This window comes from Rhinolophus ferrumequinum, chromosome 9 (genome assembly GCF_004115265.2).
Source record: "Rhinolophus ferrumequinum isolate MPI-CBG mRhiFer1 chromosome 9, mRhiFer1_v1.p, whole genome shotgun sequence".
Taxonomy (NCBI): Eukaryota; Metazoa; Chordata; class Mammalia; order Chiroptera; family Rhinolophidae; genus Rhinolophus; species Rhinolophus ferrumequinum.
The window spans coordinates 83,071,402-83,090,947 of record NC_046292.1 but is presented as its reverse complement, the minus strand read 5'-3'; positions in this window follow the sequence as shown (position 1 = coordinate 83,090,947).

The following is a 19,546-nucleotide window of genomic DNA, read 5'->3' as shown; positions in this document are numbered from 1 at the left end:
TTCTCAGAGGAACCTGCAACATAAACTGAGCATTTCACACTTGAAGTAATGCACACGTACATGCAGTTTTGTAAAGGAGTAGAGTGAATAAACAGATGCCAGGTCTAGGTCTTAATTATCATATAATCACCTAAGATTTAGAGTTTCCTATAGGTGGAGTGCTCATCAGATACATATGTATTTGCTTATAAGGGGTGGGTAACTTTAGACCACAAACAGGTAGGTATTTGTTAGCCAAGTCTCATTAAGTCTCGTTGTCAGTGGGCTCGGGGGTCGGCCGTGTCACATATTGGTTGTGTGATATTGGATTAGTTACCTAACGCCTCTGTGCTCCCGTTTCCTGATCTACAAAATGGAGATAAAAATAGCATTTACGCAACATATCATTAGGATTCAATTAATGTGGGTAAAATACTAGAAAAATGCCTTGTGCAAAAATATTAGTTATTGATGTTGTGACTGATCTAATGCCTGTGGGAATCAGAAAGTGATATTCTATTTACTGCTGGCATGTTTTTATAGAAAGTGTCCATATGGCCAGAACTAAATATACAATTTGATGCCAATTCCATTCATTCATTCCCTTTGTTGATCCAACAATATTTGAATACATCCTTTGTCGGACATTGTGGTTAAGAGCTGGGGGTACAAAGATCTACACACAAACACGGCCCCTGCCATCAGAAAGTATGGTGATCTATATTATGACATCCAGAAACTGGAAGGAAATTCACCCAAATATTCACCAAATATTGTGTTTCCTGCCCCTCCCCCCCATAATGGTATTATGGAATGATTTTTTTCCTTTTATTTTTTCTTTTCATTTTCCAGATTTTTTATATGTATTGTTTTGTATTTTTAAAGCCATAAACATAGCTTCCACATTCTTTGAATATTGCACTATAAAAATACAGGATCTGAATTTCACTGTATCTGTCATCTGATGTAGGCGAATGTTAATTCTTAATCTAGATAGTGACCCTCAGACATTATTGTGTATAAATTGCACCTCAGGATTTAATGAACTGCAGACACCTGGAACCCATCCAGGTAGTCTCCGGTGCAGATCAGGAAGACAAATTGTTAACAAGCACCACAAATGATACTGATGCAGACAGGTGGCCAGTGGGCCACATTTTGAGAACACAAGTCCATCGTCTACTTAGGGAAAGTTTTGTCTTATTTTTTTTCTAACAACATTAAGGGGGAAAAAAAGTGTGACAACCAGCCTCTAAGCATTCTGCTGTTTGCTTGCAGGAATTGTACCGTTGATGTCATCCATATCTTGCAAAGCATACCAGATTAACACGTGAAAGGAACTTTTAAGCTTGGAATTCTCTATTTCCCCCTACCATTTAGCCCGATAATAGTTATTTTACATTTATCTAAAAATACATATCAACCCACAGGGCCAGAAGTAAGTCCAAAAAATCACTTATATCTTATTTATTTCCTAAAATATTATTTTATGGCTCTCCTTGTCACAATAAAGGTACAAAAGAGACAACCAGAGGGTATTTTTTTCCACTAATATTTCATTAAACAGAAAAAGGATGTGGTTCTACCTCTATAAACACAGCACTGGGATAGTACCTTAACATTCTAACCAGATAGAACATGAATTCCAACTTATTATCAAAAATATTTTAATATGCCATCAACAAGATGTTACAATGTTTTCTTCCTTTATTACTTGTTCTCTTGTATGAATTACACAAATACTGGAATCTGCTCATGTTTCTTAGTTGTAGGGCAAGACTGCATTGAGCATGTGTATCAGTTAAAATGCCACAATAACATAATTATAGCCTAATCATGTTCTGGACATCAGATTCTTTTTTTATGTGTATATTTTATATTTTACTGGTGAAGAGAGTCTATCTCGGAGAAGTTAGAGATGACTGACAACTAATAGGTCACAGGACTGAAGCCTGATTTCCTGGCCCCTGTCGAGTGTTCTCATTGTCAGTACTACCTCTCCAGTCCTCTAGAAACAGACTCTGGAAGTTGGATCCTTTTCTTGGCCATATACTCTGCCTTTATGTAAAGGAAACTATATATCTATGAGTTTAGAAAGGAAAAATAATAAGATGAAGAGTAAAGCCGGACAAGGTCACACTGGCACAGCTAGGTTACCTCCAACAAATTCAGTGCATCCTTTACTCAGTATTATCAGGACTATGGATTTATGTAAAAGCTATATATATACACACACATATATATATATATGTGTGTGTGTGTGTATATATATATATATATATCTGTTTATCATTTGGTTGGAATGGAGTAACAAGTGGACAATCATTACTTTGTATCAGTCAAGGTAAAAAGAGATTTCTGTTCATTTACTTAAAAATATTTACTGAGTACTGTGTTCCAGCACAATGTTTTAGAGCAGGGATTGGCAAACTACAGCTACAGGCCAAATCTGGCCAGCTGCCTTTTTTTGTAAATAAAGTTAGAACACAGCCATGCTCATACATTTACATATCATCTATGGTGGCTTTCAAGCTACCACGGCAGAGTTGAGTAGTTCTGCGTGTGGCCTGCAAATCCTCACATATCTACTGTTTGGTCCTTTAATAATAAAGTGTGTCGATCCCTGTAGAACTAGGTATTATGAATAAGGCCTTGAAGAGTATAGATAGATCCTTTTCTTTTGTAAAGCTTGTATTTTAATGGGAGGGAAGAAGACAATAAAATAATTTTAGATAGAGAAGTGTCATGAAGAAATAGAATTATGATAGAGAGTGAGTTGGTGGGAGGAGGCATTTCAATAGGATGGTCAGCAAAGGCCTCTGTAAGACGGTGACACCTGACTTAAGATCTCAGTGGCAGAACAAGCCAGCTATGAAGCTGTGAGAAAATCCAGGGGCTAGCCTTCTTCATGGAGAAAATATCAAATGAAAATTCTGAGACAGAAAAATAATTGGGCTTCTTTGAGGAACAGGAAGGTGGCCAGTATGTCTGGAGTGTGAGGCAGGGGTGTGACTGGATGCAAAGCCATGTCCCCTTCACCTACTCTTGTAGTTAGAGATCCATGTACATGTTGACACCATGGCCATTAGCCCCTGACTTGGGGCCCTACCTTTGAGGTTCTCAGCCCTAGGGAGCCTGGCAGGACACTCTCATGTGACGTCCGCTGCTCAGCTGAGCCAACTCTGTTCAAGAAACGCTAGTTTCTTGGAGAAGCATTTGAGGTCTTGCTTCCCTGCTACATGCTGTCGGTCTGGGCTCAAATAAACTCTTATAAAAATTCAAAACAAACGTATTTGTTTGTACTATCCAATTTCCCACAGTCTGGATTTTGCTGATGGTATCCCCAGGGTATAGGTTAACGTGCTCTGACCTCTTTTTTTCTTTTTGTAAATTTGTAACTAGCTCTAGAGGCTTGATCAGATTCAAGTTAGAAGTTTTTTGGCAAGAATACTTCATAGGTGGTAGTGTGTGTTTTTAGCAGGAGGCACATAATTTCTTATTGTCACTCTTTTTGTGATGTTTAGGCATCAGCTGATGCTCAGTGCCTATATCCAGTGATTCATTAGGGGTTGCAGAATTGTGATATTCTAGCTCTATCATTCCTGCTTCATTTATTAACTAGACTATTTCCAGAAACTTTCCTTTATATACACTTTGATTAATTATAGCACAGTTCGCATAGGAAAGGCAGGATAAATGACAGTTTTAAGATGAAGAGTTGGTTCAGTAGCAATGTAAAAATTCAAGGAGAAAATTTCAAGTTGAAAATTTAGATATGGAGATAAAAATAAATAGGATTTGGAAATACTCAGGCTAACTGCCAAGATCAACAATGCCACGTTAACTGTTGTTACCCAACTTGTTTTTTTTACATCTACCATGTTCTATCTGAAAATAGAGTGATTTTCAAAGAATATTTTAAAATTTATGTAAGTTTCGAAAAGGAAAAAAAATAACACTAGGCTTTATTTAATGTCATTGGTCCTTTTCAAGAGAATAGGTCAGAACTCAGGAGGGGAATAAGTCATGAAGAATTTTTGGGGTAAAATATTACTTGGTTCTCTTATTAAACTAGTTGGATAGAAAAGTACATATGACAATAGTCCTGATATAGTCTCACCATTCTATAACTAGTTCTTAAAGGTAATTTACGATTAATTTAGTTACAAATACTTCAGTTTACATCAGAATTTGACTTACAATGTTAATTCCAACTGCCTTTATAGTTTCTGTCACATAATAGACATTCAATTTATACTTAAGACAGACCTATCTTTTTTGTCCTATGTCACCTAAGGTTTCTGTGACATTCTCATTCTCATGAGAATCTCATTACATTCAAAAGTTTTTGAAAAGTATATTAATATTATTAATAGGGAAATGTAGTTCCTGAACAAATGCTAATTTAATGACATAATTTATATAAACATCATCACAAAAAAATGTGGTCATTATTATTTCAAGACCTTCACCATGCCAGCACTGAAGGGTTTACAAAAAAAAATTGGGAAACATAGTTCCAGCTATTTTCTATTAAGAATGATGGCGACATCAGGAGTCTGTGTTTCATAGGTTCTAGCCTTATCCCCACTTTTCTGATAGGGGAGCTGAACATGATCCTAACAGTGAAGAAACCTCACCATGGGGCCTGTTGAATTCTAATAATAGTTGCAATTCAGGGAACTAGAAATTCATTTCTAGGAAACTTACATATGTTAGAGCATTAGATAAAGTGTACAGCCAAGTAACATTTCTCTATAACCATTGAAAGTAGTAAAATGTAACTCCTTTGCACTTTTCTCTTTTTCCTTTTTGTTGTTGTTGTTGTTTTGGGTCCTTAAAAAGACACATACTTCAATTCACATGTGCCTATCCTGATCATTCTCCTATAGCGAAATTGAATGAAGTACGATGATGCTTCCAAGTTGAACTTGTGCCCACCAGCTCTTTTTTGTTAAGGTCTGCAGCAGCCTTAAAAGGCAATACACCAAGAACTAGAATTCTTGGTACAACACTTTATATTTAGTGAAACACTTTATAAACACTTTATTTCTAGTGAAAGTTACTAAATCTTGAACTTGGATCCACAGTAGTCATTGAGGACCCCACATTTGGAGGATGGCTTCTTTTTCTGTGCAACTTTGGATTCACCCTGCTTTCCCAACCTTCACGCCACCTCTAAACTGTCCAGCAAGTCGTGTATAGCTTTGGACCTTGTTAAATGAACTTCTGCTGTGGATTGTATGTAACTTTATTCTCCAGACTAAGCTGAATTCAGAAGCCAGACTAGCATGCTGTCTTATAATAGTACTCAGAATGTATGAATAAATGCAAAGGCCTAACCACCTGTTGAATTCTTAAACAAATAGTTTAAAATCAACTGATGTCATTTGGAACTAGCTGAGGAACAGGTCAATAGCCTTTACTCCACTTAGAAAAAAAAAAAAAAAATAGTAAAAACAAACAAACCCCAAAACCATGTTTTAATGAGGCTGGTAAAGACTAGTTATTCTGACAGAAGATGGGTTGCAACCCCAAAATTTTAAATATTATATACTAGGTTGATGCAAAAGTAATTGAGGTTTAAAAGGTTAAAAATAACTGCAAAAACCTCAATTACTTTTGCATCACCCTAATAATAGAGACCAAGGGAGAGGTACATAATCTCACAGACCCGTAAAGGTCACCTGATAAAGTATTTATGAAAAAAGCAGGTAATAGCAACTTGAATTCTTAGCTACTTCCTGCAAATGAGGAGAGCTGAGGAAATTAACTGTTAGCATTGAAACAGAGCAGAAACTCCTACTACAGTCAAGTTGTGCTGAGGTCTCAGACGCTTGTCCTCGTTAGGAACATTGATGGATATCTGTCTGTTCTCTATTTGTCTAGTAATATTATCTGGAACTCATTGATACTGATATTATCTATCAAAAGCCTAATTGAGGATGGAATTTTTCACGGGAATTTGTCACTGTTGTAGTCTTATCTGAATAGTCTGAATCCATCCCTGCCTTAAGCCAAATCTTTAGAAAGCTGAGAACGTGGACCAGATCAAATTGGCCCCCAACTAAATTGTTTGACTAAAAAAAACCTGACACAATACCATAATTTTAAATTAAGAAATACAAGCAGCCCTATGAAATACATTTTATCTTAAGGTAGCTAACTTTTAAAATTTATTGGCCCTACTAGAAGGAACCAGAGATACACATGCTACAACTTACTTTTAAATGACTTTGGTATGTATGTTGGTACTAGAATAATTTTCACTTGCTCTAGTTACTAAAATAATCATCGAAATGAATTCTAAGTGTCAATCAAGTAAGAAATACCTTCAGGAAAACCAAACCTCATTCATACATTCTTTTACTCTTTCATTCATTCGTTTATCCATCCATCCATTCAACAGGTTTTTCTGAGCACTTTTCATGTGTGTATTTGCCACAAGCATACCTTCTTCAGTAAAGAATCTCTTCAAATGCTTTGCTCATTTTAAGTTGTTTTGGTTGTTTTTTTTATTATTGAGTTTGAGATTTCTTCATATATTCTGGATATAAGTTCTTTATCAGATATGCATGGTGCATTTTCTTCTAGCCTATGGCTTACTTTTCTTTTTTGTAACAATGCCTTTCAAAGATAATTTCTTAATATTGATGAAGTCCAAGATTTCATTGTTTTTTTTAATTAGTTTCAGGTGCATAAGACAAAGTAATACATAGACGTTTATCTTTTATATCCTTCACACTGTGTGAACCCCCCTCCCCCCATCCACCATCCCCCTGACATCGCACATAGCCATTACATTTCCACTGTCTGTGTTCCTAATGCTGTACTCCGCTTCTTGTAAGTATATACATATACATATATATGTATATATGTATATGTGTATATATAAACTTGTAGTTGACATTAATTATTGTTCAGCTTCAGGTGTACAGTGCAGTGATCAGGCATCTACATCTTCCCTGAGTTGTTCTCCCTAATGAGACACGTGTCCATCGCATACCCTACAAAATCTTTCCAGCGTTATTGATTACATTCCCCAAATTAATTTACAAAACCCCGTGGCCATCTTGTGGTTACAGACTGTTTTCTAATCCCCTCACCTTCCCTCTTATCCCCAACCTCCCTCCCATCTAGCAACCCTCTGTTTTTCCACTATGTCTCCAAAATTGTTTCTGATTAGTTCATTCACTTATTGTTTTCTTTAGATTCCACATATAAGTGAGATCATATGGTATTTGTCTTTCTCTGACTTATTTCACTTAACATAATGTTCTCTAGGTCCATCCATGTTGTTGCAAATGGTAAGATTTCTTTCTTCTTTATGGCTGTGTAATACTCCATTGTATAAATGCACCACAGTTTCTTAATCCAGTCATCTACCGATGGGCATTTCGGTTGTTTCCATGTCTTGGCTATTGTGTATAGTGCTGCAATAAACATAGGAATGCATGAAGTTTTTAGAATTAGAGTTTTGGATTTCTCCAGACAGATACCCAGGAGTGGAATTACTGGATCATAAAGTAGTTCCATTTTTCAGATTTTTGAGATACCTCCATACTGTTTTCCATAGTGGCTGCAACAATCTGCAATTCCACCAGCAGTGCACAAGGGTTCCCTTTTCTCCACATCCGCGCCAGCACTTGTTTCTTGATTTATTGATGATAGCCATTTTGACTGGGGTGAGGTGGTATCTCATTGTGGTTTTTATTTGCATTTCTCTGATGGTTAGTGAGGTTGAGCATTTTTTTCATATGTCTGTTTGCCATCTGTATGTCCTTTTTAGAAAAATGTCTCTTCATGTCGTCTGCCCAGTTTTTAATTGGGTTGTTTGTTTTTTTGGAGTTGAGTTGAGTGAGTTTTTTATAAATTTGTGATATTAACCCCTTATCAGATATATCATTGGCAAATATCTTTTCCCATTCAGTAGGATCCCTTTTTGTTTTATTGATGGTTTCCTTTGCTGTGAAAAACTTTTTAATTTGATGTAATCCCACATGTTTATTTTTTCTCTTACTTCCCTTGAGCAAGGGGATATATCAGTAACAATCTTACTCCGGGTAATGTCTGTAAAGTTTCTTCCTATATTTTCTTCTAGGAATTTTATGGTTTCAGATCTTACATTTAAGTCTTTAAGCCATTTTGAATTTATTTTTGTATATAGTATAAGGAGGTGGTCCAGCTACACTTTTTTGCATGTGTCTGTCCAGGTTTCCCAGCACCATTTATTGAATAGACTGTCTTTACCCCACTGTACATTCTTGCTTCCATTGTCGTAGATTAAATGGCCATATAGGCGTGGATTTATTTCTGGACTCTCTATTCTATTCCATTGACCTATGTGTCTGTTTTTATGCCTTGTTGTTTTTTATTCTTTTTTCTTTCTGTTGTTCTGTTTGGGTGATCTCTGCTAACTTGTCTTCTAAGTCGCTGATTCGATCCTCTGCTTCATCTAACCTGCTGGTAATTCCTTCAAGTGAGTTCTTAATTTCAGTAATTGTGTTCTTTAGTTCTAACTCGTTGTTCATTATGATTTCTCTATCCTTTATGTCGTCTCTAAGCTCCTTAAACATTGTTATCATCAGTGTTTTGAACTCTGTCTCTGATAGGTTGGTTACCTCTGTTTCATTTGGTTCCATTTCTGGAGGTTTCTTCTGTTCTTTTATGTGGGACATGTTTCTTTGTTTTCCCATTCTGGGTGACTGTCTGTGTTTGCTTCGATGTATTAGGTAGATCCCCTAGAGTTCTTAGTTCTTGCTGGGTTATCTTATGTAGTATGTGTCCTTTATATTTGACTTGCACTACTTCCTTCTTCTCCTCTGCGTGTGCTCCAAAGGTGACTCTTGTGTTGTGTATATTGTCCTGTTAAAGATCTTTAATCGCTTGTGAGTAGGTGGGGTTAACTCCTAGGCTGACTAGTTGTGAGACTTGGCTCTGCGCATCGCAGGGTATTCTGCTGCGTGAGGGTTGACCACTTAAATGAGGTTTGTTCTCCATGGGCTCTTGTGCCTGTAGAGAATTCCCTCTGGGTATGTCACTAGTAGGTCAAACCCGGTAGTACTCTGGTTTGGTCTGGAGTTGGCCTCTGGGTATGTTGAATCTTGTGCCTCTTAAGCTGGGCCCTGGTGTAGGACAATTTCAGAACAAAGCAAGTCACCAAGCACAACAACAACAACAACAAAGAAAAAATCAATACATTCACATGTAAAAACAACCGACAACCCACACTCAACACAGGTAAAGATATCAAAGATATAAAGACAAAACAAAACAAAAAAAAAGCAGCGCCAGTCTTAGCTTAAGCCCACCAAGTAATCTCCAGGTTGTCCTCTGCTGTACCAAAGAGTCCTCTGTGTATTGTGCAGGCAGAGCCGGTCACTTGGTACCCAGAGTGACCCTGGGACTGAGATTTAGATGAGTGAGGCTAAAGGGTCTGGATGGTAGTTTCTACAAAGTCAGTGCAGTTTCTGCCCTTGCCTGCACATATGCGCACTGAGAGTAACACCACCAGCCCTGTGCTCAGTTCTCCTGAGTCTTAGGGCATTTCTTCCGCGCGCGCGCGTGTGTGTGTGTGTGTGTGTGTGTGTGTGTTTGTGTCAGGCGGGAGATTGCTGAAAGCCCAGAGCTGTGTCTGCCGCCTACTGCTGATCCCTGGGAGTGCCTCTGCAGTTGTAATTGCTCTGCCCTAGGCAGGCCAGAAAGGGTGGGGGCTGGGGATGGAGGGGTCTTCTCTCTCCCAGCCCAGCAAAAATCACACTCTTCCCAGCCTCTTCCTTGGGTCAGAGCTGCACACAGGTCTTCCCAGAGCCTGAGCACTGAGGCTCCTCTATAATCTGACACTGCTCCTTAGTTCAGGTGCCAGTTTAAGTCTCTGGAAGCGAGGGGGAAGGGCAGCGGGGTAGGGTTGGAAGAGTGGGGGGAGGGGCCCAGGTATGGAGTTTGTGTCCTTTGTCCGACCTAGGGCCCAGCTGGAGGTCTCAGTTGAGGTTATTGCCTCAAATGCTGGATATGTTGCCCCTGCGGAGGGAGAGATCAGCTGTGGGATGCAGGGAAAGAGCCCATCTCCTGGTTTTTGTGTTCTCTGTTCCGTCCTGGGATCCCCTGCATCTCTGCAGCTGTGGATGCATGCCGCGTTTCCACTGCCGCAGATGTGAGCTGCGTCTCCACAGCCAAAGGTGGGGGCCGCATCCCCACAGCTGCAGATGTGGGCCGCGTCTCCACTCCGCTCCCTTCCCTCCCCTGCTCGCCCAATTTTCTTCTTATTTTTTTAATGAATTGTGCTTTTGGTTTTTGTTGTGTATAAGAAATATTTGCCTTCCCAAAGTCATAAAAGATTTCTCCCTATATATTTTTCTCAAAATTTTGTAGTTTTATGTTTTATATTATTGATAGGTCTATGTGGTACATTTTTGGTTAGTCTTTGTACTAGGTGCAAGGGATGAATGAAAGTTCTTTTTTTGTTTGCATACCGAATTTTTCCAGCACCATCTGTTGAAAAGGTTATCCTTTTACTTTTGAGTTGACTTTGTACCTTCGTCAAAATCAATTGACCTTATGTGTATGGGTCAGTTTCTGGACTTTCTATTCTGTTCCATTGATCTAAGTGTTTATCTTTTCACCAATACCAGACTTTCTTGATTACTGTTTCTCTAGGATAAGTCTTAAAATCAAGTTTTGTAAGTTTTCCACTTTTCTTTTCAAGATTGTTTTTGCTATTCTAGCTTTTCTACTTTCTATATAAATTTTAGTTAGGTTGTCAGCATTCCACAAAAATATTTACACAAAGTTTAACTGGGATTGTGTTGAATCTCTGGTTCAAGTTGGGGAGAACCGATATCTTAATAATATTGTTTTCCAATCCATGAACTAGTATTTCTGTCCATTTATTTAGATCTTCTTTAACTTCTTTCACCACTGTTTTTGAGTTTTAAGTATACCTTGCATATATCTTGTTAGATTTATACCTAAGCATTTAATGTATTTTGGTGCTGTTGTAAATTATTTTTTAAAATTTCAATTTATGATTGCTGCTAGTATATAGAATTACCATTGATTTTTGTACATTGACACACTATCTTGTGGCCTTGCTAAACTTTTTTTTTTTTTTTTTTTTTTAAAGATTTTATTGGGGAAGGGGAACAGGACTTTATTGGGGAACAGTGTGTACTTCCAGGACTTTTTTCCAAGTCAAGTTGTTGTCCTTTCAATCATAGCTGTGAAGGGCGCAGCTCAGCTCCAGGTCCAGTTGCGGTTGCTAGTTGCAGGGGGCGCAGCCCATCATCCCTTGTGGGAGTCGAACCCAGCAACCTTGTGGTTGAGAGTACGCTCTCCAACCAACTGAGCCATCCGGGAGGCAGCTCAGCTCAAGGTGCCATGTTCAATCTTAGTTGCAGGAGGCGGAGCCCACCATCCCTTGGACCACCATCCCTTGCGGGACTCGAGGAATTGAGCTGGCAACCTTGTGGTTGAGAGCCTACTGGCCCATGTGGGAATCGAACCGGCAGTCGAACCGGCAGCCTTTGGAGTTAAGAGCATGGAGCTCTAACCGCCTGAGCCACCGGGCCAGCCCCCAGCCTTGCTAAACTTATTTATTAGTTCTAGAAGATTTTTTTGTAGATTCTTTGAGATTTTTCCAAATATACAATCATATCACCTAAGAATAGAGACAGTGTAATTCTTTCTTTACCATCTGTGACTTATTTTCTTTCTTCTTTTTTAAAATTTAAGGATATAAAAATCTGCTTTGTTCTGTGCATATGGTAGAAAAAAGAATAAATGCCAAAATATTAACATTGTTCACTGATATTTGGAAAAGTGATACCTGAAAATTCAGGTTAGAGGCTTCCAATGTCTTCCGTCTGCCCAAAAAAGCATGCTATAACAGAACTGAGAGGAAGGTATTTTGTTTTGTTTTGTTTTATTTTGTTTTGTTTTTACCCATCCTCCTACCCCCATCCCCTTTGGCAAACATCAGCTTGTTCTCTTTATCTATGGATCTGTTTCTGTTTTGTTTATTTGTTTTGGTTTCTTTAGAATCCCCATATAAGTGAAATCATATGGTATTTGTCTATCCCTGACTTATTTTGTTTAGCATAATACCCTCTAGATCCATCCATGTTGTTACAAAAGGCAAGATTTCATTCCTTTTTATGTTCCTATACTAATGTTCAATTGCATATATGTGCCACATCTTCTTTATCCATTCGTCTATCAATGGACACTTAGGTTGCTTCCATATCTTGGCTATTGTAAATAATGCTGCAATGAACATAGGGATGCATATATGTTTTCAAATAAGTGTTTTGGGTTTCTTTGGATAAATATCCAGAAGTGGAATTGCTGGGTCATGTGGTAGTTCTATTATTAATTTTTTGAGGAACTTCCATACTGTTTTACATAGTGGATAGCCATTCTGACAGGTGTGAAGTGATATTTCATTGTGGTTTTAATTTGCATTCCCCTGGTGATTAGCGATGTTGACCATTTTTTCATATGTCTGTTGGCCATCTGTATATTCTCTTTGGAGAAATGTCTATTGAAGTCCACTGCCCATTTTTAAATTGGATTGTTTGTATTTTTGTGTTAAGTTGTATGAGTTCCTTATATATTTAGGATATTAAGCCCTTATTGGATGTATCATTGGCAAGTACCATATTTTGCCATGTATAATGCACTCCCCATATATAATGCGCACTCACGTTTTTGACCCAAACTTTCAGAGAAATAATCTTTAGTTTTAATTTTTTAATTCAAATTTTTATTTGTTTACATTTAGGTACTAGTTTTTTGTATTATAAAGGAATTTTAGAATTTATTTTTTAACATATTATAGTACGAGAAATTTTATGTAACAAATAATTACGAAACACAAGAACAGATACAAGGTACAAGAAATTTTATGTACTCGTAAAAAATTTATGTTATTTTCGAATGACAGAAGGCCAAGAACTCTTCATCGCTGCAAATTCATTGTAAGTTAAACAAAACTGATTATTGTATTCCAGGGTATTATTTTACATATGGATATCATTACTGATTTCTAGAGTTACACTTTTAACCTATGCATAAATAAAAGAACTAAAAACATTTATATAGACACAGAATTAGTACTACCCATGTATAATGTGCATCCTTATTTTACCCTCACAAATTTGGGCAAAAAAGTGTGCATTATACATGGCAGTATGGTATCCTCCCATTCAGTAGGTTGTCTTTTCATTTTGATGATGGTTTCCTTAACTGCAAAAACTCCTTAGTTTGATGTCCCATTTGTCCCGTTTGTTTATTTTTCCTTTGTTGCCCTTGACTAAGGAGACGTATCCAAAAAGATATTGCTAAGTTTGCTGTCAAAGAGTTTACTGCCTATGTTTTCTTCTAGGAGTTTTATGTTTCAAGTCTTAAATTTAAGTCTTTAATTCATTTTGAGTTTACTTTTGTATACGGTGTAAGAAAGTGATTCAATTTCATTTGTTTTTTGCATGTATCTATTTAGTTTTCCCAACACCACTTATTGAAGAGACTGTCTTTACCCATTGTATATTTTTGCCTCCTTTGTCATAGATTGACCATATAAGCAAGGATTTATTTCTAAGCTCTCTATTCTATTCCATTGATCTATATGTAAGTTTTTATGCCAGTATTGTACTGTTTTGATTACCGTAGCTTTGTAGTATAGTTTGAAGTCCGGGAGTGTGATACCTTCTACATTGTTCTTTCTCAAGGTTTCTTTGGGTATTCTGGGTCTTTTGCGGTTTCATATAAATTTTAGGATCGGTTATTCTAGTTCTGAGAAGAGTGCCATTGGTATTTTAATAGGGATTGCTATTTTCTTTTCTTGATTCATTACACTGACCAGGACTTCCAATATGATGTTGAATAGGAATATGAGAACAGTCATCCTTTCCTTATTCCTGATATTAGGGGTAAAGCTTTCAGTCTTTCACTATTAAGTTTGCTGATGGTTGCAGGGTTTTTTTGTAGATGTCCTTTATCATGTTGAGGAACTTCCCTCTTTTCCTAGTTTGCTGAGAGTTTTGTATTTTTCTTTTTAAATTTTTTTATTGGGGAATATTGGGGAACAATGTGCTTCTCCAGGGCCATTGTCCTTCAATCCAGTTGTGGAGGGTGCAGCCCACTGGCCCATGTGGGAATCGAACCGGCAACCCTGTTGTTCAGAGCTCATGCTCTAACCAACTGAGCCATCCAGCCACCCCCAAGTATTCTTTTAAATAATATTATAAGTGGATATTGAATTTGGTCAAATGGTTTTGCCACATTTATTGAGATAATCCTGTGCTTTTTCTTCTTTAGTCTGTTGCTGTGGTAAATTTCTTTGACTAATTTTTGAATGTTGAATTCACCTTTCATTTCCTGGATAAAGCTCACTTGGTCATGATGTATTATCCTTCTTATATATTGCTGAATTCCATTTGCTAATATTTTGTTAAGAATTTTTTGCATCCATGTTCTTGAGATTTATTATCCTGTTGTTTATAATGCCTTTCTCTGATTTTGGTGTCAGGAAAAATGGACTCAATAAATGACTTGGGAAGTCCTCCCTCCTCTTCTATTTTCTGGATGGTTTGTGTAGAACGGGTACTATTTTCTTTTAAAAACTATTTGTAGTACATACCACTGAACTAATCTGAGCCAGAACTTACTTTATCACTTTATCAGAAAATTTTAAATATGAATTCATTTTTCTTTAATAGACATAAGGACCATTCAGGTCATATATTTTTTCTTTCTTTCCTTCTTTCTTTTTTTTTTTTTTTTTTTTTGGAGTGAGCTTTGGTAACTTGTGTCTTTCAAATAATTTATTATTTTATCTAAAATTGTTAAACCTGTAGGCAAATGTTGTATATCAAATTACTTTATTGTCCTTTAAATGTCTGCAGGATTTATAGTGACATTCTTTATTTCATTCCTAATATTTTATTCCTTATATCAATGGCAAGAGTTTATCAATTTTATGACCTTTTCAAAAAATCAGTTTTTGGTTTCATTATTTTCAGCTGATGTTTTTCTTTCTTCTGTTTCATTGATTTCTGCTCTTCCTTTGTTATTTCCCTCCTTCCTTTGCTTTGAGTAGGTTTATTTTTCTTTTTCCAATTTCTTAACATAGAAATTTAGATTATTGATTGAAGATTTTTTCCAATGTAAGCATATAATGCTATAATTTTTCCTCTAAGCATTGTTTTAGCTACATCCTACACATTTTTGTGTGTTCTGATTTCATTTTTATTCAATTCAAAATATTTTTTACTTTTCCTGTGATTTCCCCTTTTACTCATGTATTATTTAGTAATTTTTTATTTCCAAAGATTTTGGGGTTTTCCAGATATCTCTTTGTTATGGATTTATAGTTTAATTCTGTTATGGCTAGAAAACGTACTTCACATGGTTTTAATTCTTTTAAATTCGTGAGAGCAATACCAAATAAGGGTCTATTCAGTTAGCCCAGGATATATGGACTATCTAGGTGAATATTCCATGTGTACTTGAAAAGAGTGTATATTTTGCTGTTGTTGGGAGGAATGTTGGTTTCACTCAATGTCGACTAAGTCAAGTTGGCTCATAGTATTAAGTCTTCCGTATACTTAAGTTGCTCTACTCTTTATTTAATCACAGTCTACCTTCAAATAATATTATACTGACTCTCACATATAAGAATGCTATAACAGTATACTTCCAACTCCCCTCTATTTTTGTGCTGTTGTTGACATACATTTTTCTTTTATATATGCCATAATTCTACAGTTCTACAATTTATTGCTACTATTTTTGCTTTAGACAATCAATTATCTTTTAGAGCAATTAAAAACAAAAATGTCTTTTATATTTTACTTTCAGTTTAACCATTTCTGGAGATCTCCATTTCTTTGTGTAGATCCACCTTTCTGTCAAGCAACACAACCCTGTAGAATTTACTTGACCTTGTCTTGTGGTATAGGTCTTCTGGTAATGAATTCTCTTAGTCTTTTGTTTGTCTCAAATTTATGTGAGATTTAAAATATTTTACCTGTGGTAAAAAGGTGTCTAAAGATGAAAGTTGTCAGTTCCTCTTTTCCCATAGGTATATTAAGAGGTGAAATCTATTTCTCCTCCCTTAAACCTGGACTCATCTTGTGACTTGCTCTATCCAATGAATATGGCCAAGTAATCCTGTACCAGTTCTGAGTCTAGTCTATAAGAGGGTTGGCAGCTTCTGCATTTGCTTGAGGAAACCAGACAGTTGGATGTAAAGAAGCTCAAGCATACTGTTGAATTATGAGACACCATGTGAAGAGAAAGAAAAAAGACACATGGAAGAATACCAGGCACCAGACATGTAAGTGAAGCCCTCTTAGATCTTCCATCGCAGCCCAGATATCTGCTAAATTCGTGTGACAGAGTGACCTCCGCAGAAGAGCCTTATCCCTGCCCGGATTCCCAACCCCATCACGCAGCGATGATAAAAGTCAGACAGGTGTTCAGTCCATTTAAAAAATGTTTTGTAAACATTTAAATCTCAACAGATTAAAATGCGTCAGTTGCTCAGGGAATTTTGTCCATCTCAGACACTGTTTCCCAGGAGGCAACTGACGCATGGCAACTGACGCATTTAAATCTCAACAGATGATGCACCCCCTTGTTGCTTGCACCCAGGTAGAATCACTCCCCCTCCACTGATATGCCACTGAATAAGAATGAAAACTTAAAATCATATAGGGCTAGTTTTCCTACTTTCTAGTAACTCAGGATTATTAGTTCTCCACTAGCTGATTGTGTGGATTAGTAATAATAGTTTTTCTATGTACATTCAACTAAAAGAATTATATTGGGGCAGCCGGTTAGCTCAGTTGGTTAGAGCGTGGTGCTGATAACACCAAGGTTGCCGGTTCGATCCCCGCATGGGCCACTGTGAGCTGCACCCTCCTTAAAACAAAAAAGAATTATATTAAATATGGTTTATATCTACTCTCCAGTTACACTCACCAAGACTTCAGATATTCAGGATCTGCTAACACTTTTATTCAGTTGAAAATAAATCTTGCATGTTATCTTCATTCAAAGTGTATTGTGGCAGAAGAGAGGAAAGGTCGTTTGATCCTTTGTTGAAACTGAGTCACTGCTCTGGCCACAATCCCTTAGCTGGTTATGCACACAGAGGGCCAGAGCATTGTGTCTTGGCTTAGTGAGATGAAATTCTCTCATGAGATGGAATCAGAAGCCTGCGATTCAGCCTTAGGGAAAACAAAACTGACTGTGATAATGTGTTAATTAATGGCATTATCTAGGGACTTTCAATGTTTTATTTACTACCTCTAGCTTCCTCTCAAGGAAGGTTTCAAGAGAAACTTGCTATTATCAACCCGAAAAGGCATATAAGCATACATGCCTTGCTCACTTGCATCCATTCTATAACATGACAGAAATGTCCTCCTCAAGCTAGTAACTGGGAGATAGAGTAAGGAAGAGAAAGACGACTTCCTGAAATACATACAAAAATAAAATACCTGCTGTCAGAAAGTCTTTATTAAGGATATGAAAGATTGAATCATTGTACTTCAGATGGAATAAATAAGATTTTTTTCCACTGACCGATATTTATTATTCATGTCCACTTACTTATTCCCTGGTTTCTGTGAATGTTGGCTTCAGATAGCCAAGTGTGTTTCTGGACTTACTCTAGGCTGGAGAGCTTTGCTGCCTTGTTCAAAGATAATACTCTTTAGCCCAGGTTATGTCCATATCCAGTGCCTGGATAAGTGAGGATAGAAAAGCCCAGATCTCTGGACCTGACTGGGGACCACTCTGAAGGGCCATCCTACCCCCAGAGCTCCCCGTCGGATCTAACGAGTCCTTTTCCTGCAGCCTAGTACTGCTTCCTTCACTCCCTCACCGATGGTGACTCCCAAGAGCACTGCTCAGGAAATTTTGTCCATCTCAGAGACTGTTTCCCAGGAGGCAACTGACGCATGACCAATATATTCGGATAGCTGAATATTTATGGAAAACTAAAATTTGAAGTGAATGGAACTGCCATGCAACAATTTTCCAGCTATAGCAACGATCGACTAACAGCCAGTGTTTGTTTCATCTATCCCCCCACCTGCTTCCCCCCAATCCTACTCGAGCTTATTTTGAAACAAATCCCAGATATTGTAAATTTTAATCTGTGAAAGTATCAGGAAGTATTTCTAAAAGATAAGAACTCTTTTTTTAAAAAACCATAACTGCAATACCATTATCACATCTTAAACAATTAATAATTTCTTAATACCAACAAAGCCAGTGTTCAGTTAGTTTCAGTTAGGATCTATGTAAGGTCCCCTATATTACAGCTGATTGACATCTTTTAATTCTTTTTTCATCTATAGAGTCTCTGTCTCATCAGTTGGTAAACAGTATACTTTTGGACTTTTATGATTACTGTGCTTGCAGTCACCAGAGCTTGTGGGAATGCATATGATACGAACAATACCTGCTTTTTGAGGCCTTTTTATGAGCCAGGCACTGTGGCAAGTGCTTGGCATATTCTATCTCATTTCATCCTCACAACAACCCAGCGAGTTAGGTATCATCAGCCCCATTTTGTAGACACAAAGCTGAGGGTTAGGGAGATGAAGTCGTTTGCCAGGGAACACACAGTTAATGAGAAACGGAGCTGAGGTTCAGAACCACATCATTCTGATTCCAAAGTCCATATTCTTTACGTCTGGGTAAATGCATTAGGAGAAGTTAATGCCATCCTGAGTGTGGGCTTAATTATTCTTGGTACTTTTATGGATGTCTGAGGTATTTCTTAGGTTAACGAGGGAAATTGAATGCCTTCATAAAATGTCCGTGTAATCCATCTAAATCAACAGACATGTATTGAGCACCTTCTGTGTACACAGAACTGGATAGGAGCTGGTTAAATTAGCAGAAAAACTGTATTTGATCACTGCCTTCCAGATGCTCACAATCCAGAGGTTGGGATGAAGGGAGACAGATACAGAAGCAGATACAATGGAAAGAGGATTGTGGTGAGAGTTTTCATAGAGCTACTAATAAAAAACAATGCAGAACAGAGAGAGAAAAAGAATTCTACTCTGGGGGGATTCGAAAATACTTTCGGAGAACATGGGAGCTTCAAGGCCCTTGAATGATGAGGGGGACGTTGGCAAACCAGGTGTAGGTAGAGGGGGAGTGAAGATGATGAGTATTCAAGTGTAACACCACATTTTAATGGTTTAGTTCATTTGGGGATTCTCTTTCTCAGTGTTGATCTTGTGGAAAGGCAGACAGCATTCCTTGCAGCTTTCTCTACAACTCAGCAGACTCCACCATAGGCAGATGGTGCAGCTAACTCCTCACCTGCCTCCACTGCTGTTCCAGGCAGGATCCAGGCTGAGGTGGCAGGGGTAAGGACATACTGACCATGCACAGTAGCTGCCAGTTATCTCTTTGACAGTCCCTGTCAAAACGCCCAGGATCGTCTCTGGATTACTAGTGGCCACGGTCCCTATGGCCCCTGCTGCCATTTATCTCACTAGCTGGCCTGCTTCTGACCTAAAGTTTCCTTTGGCTTTGTGGAGGT